General features: G+C 33.7%; 2 non-coding genes across 2 annotated transcripts; one reads left to right on the top strand and one right to left on the bottom strand.

Annotated features, from left to right (window-relative positions):
• The first annotated feature begins 4,116 nt into the window (after window positions 1-4,116).
• On the top strand, window positions 4,117-4,223 carry LOC119533770. The gene has a single exon (XR_005216874.1). It is a non-coding gene; the product is annotated as a U6 spliceosomal RNA (small nuclear RNA).
• Window positions 4,224-5,276: 1,053 nt separating this feature from the next.
• Window positions 5,277-5,384, bottom strand: LOC119533550. Its single transcript, XR_005216677.1, has one exon. It is a non-coding gene; the product is annotated as a U6 spliceosomal RNA (small nuclear RNA).
• Window positions 5,385-5,936: the final 552 nt, after the last annotated feature.

Genomic DNA, 5,936 nt, shown 5'->3' with positions numbered 1-5,936 from the left:
TTCTAGTTTAAATCAGCTATGCCCACCCTCACCAACATCCAAGGTGGATTATTTACTTTTTAGAGCAGGGTTTGGCAAACTAGGGCTCTTGGGCCAAACCTAGCCTGCTGTCTGTTCCTGTAGATAAAGTTTTATTAGAACACAGTCACATCCATTCATTTACGCATTGTCTATGGCCACTCTTATGCTACAACAGCATAAGTGAGTTGTTGAGACATTGACTGTATGACCCATAAAGCCTAAAATATCTGCTATATGGCCCTTTATAGAAAAAGTTTGCCAATCCCTGCACTAGATAATCTGCAGCAATAATTACATCTCAAAATTCTGACTTACCTTGCTCCCCAACATTGGGAAATCAAAACAGTGAGAATTCAAAACAAAAAATAATATGATAATAATTATAAACAATATTATATACACATAGTTATCTCTATTTATATGTGTATCTATCTAATTATACATACATACATGCAATTGAGAACTGTTTTAAATTGCTAGGTTTTAATGATCCTTTATATTTCCCCCTTTGATATAAGAACTTATATTTAAATAGTTTTCAATTAATTTTTAAAACAGAAAATGTGATATAATTCATTTTACTTTCCTCTTTCCTCCACTGAATTCACTTTTTATTTAATTATTGATGTAATTCCTTTTTCTCTCTTGCCAATTCTGTTCCTTCATATTAGATTGCATTTGCAACTTGGCACTTGAAACAAGGCATGATAACATTCGCTTCTCAGGAGTGTTATCTTATACTATTAAGTACACATCACCCATCTCTGACTTGTGCCTCCTCCAGGAAATATTATCTACATTTTATACTTGACTAATACTATTTGAGACAGTTCAAAAAAGATTTATACTAATCTACCAATCACTGAATGTTTGTGAACATATGGTATCAGTCTTATCTCAACAATTACTGACACATTTAAGGAGAAGGTTAGATAGGTCTTTCTTTAAGTTTAATATTTTTGGATTTAATGTTGTTTATTTTTGAATTAAAAATATTCCTTTCATTTTTCAAGTCTAAAGAAAACTGAAATATGTGCAGCATGTTTCCTGAGCAACCAAACACTTCATTCCCAAGACACTGGAACTCACAACTTAACATTCAGTGAAACCAAATTTAGGTCAAAGGATTTTGGATTGTTACAATTATTACAATGTTAGATGGAGAAGTGGTTTAGGAATCCAAGTTACATGAGAAGCTTGCTCAGATCAGGTAGAGGACAGTGTTGGCCTCCATTAAGGGAAAAGAGAGAATTTAAGTTCAAGAAATTGGCTTGAATGCTTAAAGGTATAGAATAGATTCTGCTTTACTGACTTGAAACTGAATTTCAGTTTCTCTCTTATTTTGATTTGAGAAATGCTTATGTTTTTACATGCTCTTTTAAAGAAGTTGTAAAACTTTTTTAAAGAAGTTTTTACAGAAAGATCATGCAAAAAATATAGAGTTCCCATATATCCCTCCCCAATTATTAACAACTTACATTAGTGTGGTGTATTTGTTAAAATTGACAAAAGAAATTATTATAATTGTACTATTAACTATAGTCTATGGTTTATATTAAGGTTCACTGTGTTGTACAGTCTTATGGGACTTAAAAAATGTTCTCGTAACATATATACAACCTAAAATTTCCCTTTTTAACCACAAATATATAATTCAGTGCTGTTAACTACGTTCACAATATTGTGCTACCATCACTACCATCAATTACCAAAACTTTTCCATCATCCCAAATAGAAACTGTACAATATAAGCATTAGCTCCCCATCCCTTATGCCCACTGCAGCCTCTGATAACTGGTATTCTAGTTTCTGGCTCTATGAATTTCCTTATTCTAAATAGTTCATATCAGTGAAATATGAGATATAAATATTTCATATGTCTCTTTTTGTGTTTGGCTTATTTCACTCAACATGATGTCTTCAAGTTTCATCCATGTTACATGTATCAGAATTTCATTCCTTTTTAAGGCTGCATAATATACCATTGTATCTACACCCACATTATGTTTATCCATTTACTTGTTGATGGCCACTTGGGTTGCTTCTACCTTTTGCTATTTGTGAGTAATGCTACTAAGAGCATTGGTGTGCAAATATCTGTTCAAGTCCCTGATTTCAATCCTTTGGGGTATATATCTAGAAGTGGAATTGTCAGGTCACACGGTAATTCTATAAGCAACTTTCTGAGGAACTGCCAAATTGTTTTTCACAATAGTGCACCATTTTACATTCCCATCAACAATGAACAAGTATTCCTATTTTTCCACATCCTTTCTAACCAATACTTATTATTTTCCATTTTGTTAATAGTAAGATTCTAGTGGGTATGAAATGGCATCTCACTGTGGTTTTGATTTGCATTCCCCTACTGGCTAATGATGGTGAGTATCTTGTCACGTACCTTTTACCATTTGTATATCTTCTTTGGAGAAATGTTTATTCAAGTCTTTTATCCTTTTTTTCTTTTGGATACTTAAAATGCAAAGTGTTTTATTTTAAAACTTCTAAAATTTGAAAACAAGATACTTTAGGTTAAATAATATAGTTTTCTAAAGCTGAACATGCTCATCTGGAGTTCAGTTTTTCTGCTTGAAGTACAAAAACAACTTCCTAGAACTCCTACATGGGAACACTACTGTTTTAATGATCTGTGATTAGATGACTGTTCAATCACAATTGATAATGTTCTGTCCCCCTCTTTTTTATCTCCCTTGGTGTAAGGGTTTTAAAAATTCTAGAATAGATGCATCTGTCAGGTTTACACTTAGAATTTCATTCTCAATGTCTCCTAACAGGCCTATACCATTTACAGGAATCTATCTTCATCTTTCTCACTTTCATGTACTTCAGAAAGCAGTGTGGAAATGCTCACCATGCTGTGTCCATTTACCAAGAGGAAGAAGGTTTGATTAGCATTCAGCTGCAAGAACGTTCTAATTACTTTGATTAGTTCACTCATGTTGACATGATCTGGTACAAGGAACTTGGCTTAATCCAGTATAAGAAGCTACTTCTCACACGTGGATCTTTCTATAATCACTGAGATTTTGGTAGGACACTGCTCTCAGATAAGTTAGACATCTACTCTTTGTTTTAAGGTGCAGTGCTGCTTGAAGTTCTCAGCCATGGTGGGGAAGGGGCAGCATGATGGTGGAGAAGCTGAGAGGCTACCTCTTAAAGTGGCACAGCAGGGGCTCTGGCTCTGGTGATAGCCATTTCCCTTATTTTGCCTATTTGTTAAATAGGATTGTTTGTCTTTTTGTCATTGAGTTGTAGTATTAATTTTTATTTCCTAGATATTAAACCCTTACCAGATATGAGGTTACCAAATATTTTCTCCCATTGTGTGGGTGGTCTATTTACTTTCATGATAAATTCCTTAGAAGCACAAATAATTTTTAATTTTGATGAGGTTCTATTTCTCTATGTTTTTCTTTTGTTGCTTGAGAAATGCTTATTAAATGCCTAGTTACATTACTTCTATGGTCCAAACAACTGCTGAGTCCTATGACTAAGAGGATGTATCTTTAAGTCTGTAGGTAGAGGGTCTTAGATGTCAGATATGAGGAAGTGATTTTTGCAAGGAAGTGATGAATAATGGCAAGTGTCCTTGGTTCTCTTTGATCAACAGGGATCAGCGAACAGAGGGTGGAAACCTAACAGAGCCTCCCAACTGCCACTGCCTTCTGAGATTTCCTTATCTAGTCCTGCAGATGTGGTGCAGTCACAAACTATCTGCAGCTCTCTGGAGTCAGAGACCAAAGTCTGGGGGTCCTTTAAGGCTGTTTGTTGAAAATTCAAGCAGATCCTATGTCAAGAAAATCTGTGAAGTCATTGATAGTATAATTCAAGTAATTTAAAGAGAAAAACTTGCAGAAAGCTTTTAAAGAATTTTCAATTTGTACAATATTCCAGATCAAACTTGAAAGCAAAACTGTATGTAGTCTTTCAAAGAAGACCCTTTTATTGAATTCAGCAAGGAGTTAAATGTGTATATCAGAAAATAATTACAATGCAATAGGTCAGTTGTATTTTTGGCCCATGGGTGGTAAAAGAAATAAAAAACAAGGCCTACCCCATCATAATCCAATTGCAGTGCTTGCTTCATCAGCACGTATACTAAAATTGGAACAATACAGAGAAGATTAGCATGGCCTCTGCACAAGGATAACATGCAAACTTGTGAAGTGTTCCATATTTTTATGCCAGCAGTATTGCAGTGTATTGCTTGGTAATGTAATGCCACGTATTATCTTAGGTGCTAACATTCAAATACATAATAAATAATGATAAATCTATGGTTTTGGACATAATGATGTACAAAGATACTAAGTAGTAACAAGTCTGATAAAAAGGATCAGGGTACAGAGGGGTATAGGCAAAGTATATGTATAAGAGATTGAAGTTAAGTTGGTATCAAACCAAATATGATTGTTATACATTTAGGATGTGAAATTTTAACCCCTTGGTAACCACAAAAGGAAAATATATGAAAAATATATGAAGATTCAAAAGAGAAGTCAATCAATATGGCACAACACAAAAAATCAAATAAATATAAAAGTAGGCATTAATGGAAGAATTGAGGGACAAAAAAAGGCATAAGACATGTAAAAGTTAAGTAGCAAAATGGCAGAAGAATGTCCTGCATTATCAGTGGTGACTTTACAAGTATAGGGATTAAACTCTGCAGTCAAGAGGAAGAGAGTGGCAGAATGGATAAAAAAGCATGACCCAGCTATATGCTGTCTGCAAGAACCTCATCTTAAAATCAAAGATACAAGTAGGTTGAAGGTGAAAGGATGGAAAAATATAAATATAAACATATATATCATATAAATAATAACCAAGAAAGAGCTGGGGTGGCTAAACTAATATTGGATGAAATAGGCTTTAATTGAAAACCAGTTAAGAGGGACAAAGATGGTCATTATTTACTGATAAAGGGGATAATTCACCAGGAAGATGTAACAATTATAAATATATATGCACCTAAAAGGAAAGCCCCAAAATATATGAAGCAAATACTGATGGACTTGAAGGGACAAATTGATGGTTGAATGTTAGCAACTCCTGATGAAGTTCAGAACTATAACACAAGGTACAGCATAAATAATAATGAGCATAAGAACTTAATTAGCAATTGACTCTTTTTTTCATTCACTTTTTTCTTTACTAAAGAAGTTGTGGATTTACAAAACAATCATGCATAAAATACAAGATTCCCATATACTGCCCTATTATTATCAACTGGCACTGGTATCTAACATTTGTACAAGTTTGCATGTCATCCTTGAGCAGAAGCCATGCTAGTCTTCTCTGTATTGTTCCAATTTCAGTATATGTGCTGATGAAGCAAACACAGCAATTGGCTCATGATAGGGTAGGCTTTGTTTTTGATTTCTCTTACTACCCATGGGCCAAAAATACAACCGATCAATTGCATAGGAGATTTTAATATACCACTTTCAATAATGGATAGAACATCTAGTCAGAAGATCAGTAAGGAAATATAAGACTTGAATGATACTCTAAATCAACTAGACCAAACAGACATATATAGAACCCTTCCCCCAACAAAAACAGAAGACACATTCTTCTCAAGTGCACATGGATCATTCCCCAGGACAGACCATATGTTAGGTTACAAAACAAATCTCAATAAATTAAAAAATATTGAAATTATACTATATAGTCTTCAACCACAATGGAATGAATCTAGAAATCAGTAACAGAGGGAGAAATGGAAAATTCGCAAATGTGTGGAAATTAAACAACATACACTTCAATAAACCATAGGGTTGAAAGAGAAAATCAGAAGTGAAATTAGGAAATATTTTGAAGCAAATGAAGATAAAATATACACTTAATGCTTACATTAAAAAAAGAATGATTCAAGTTAGAGAACTAACCTC

Source organism: Choloepus didactylus, chromosome 4 (genome assembly GCF_015220235.1).
Source record: "Choloepus didactylus isolate mChoDid1 chromosome 4, mChoDid1.pri, whole genome shotgun sequence".
NCBI classification, from domain to species: Eukaryota; Metazoa; Chordata; class Mammalia; order Pilosa; family Megalonychidae; genus Choloepus; species Choloepus didactylus.
The sequence above is the reverse complement of the archived record's forward strand: the minus strand, read 5'-3'. Positions and strand labels throughout refer to the sequence as shown.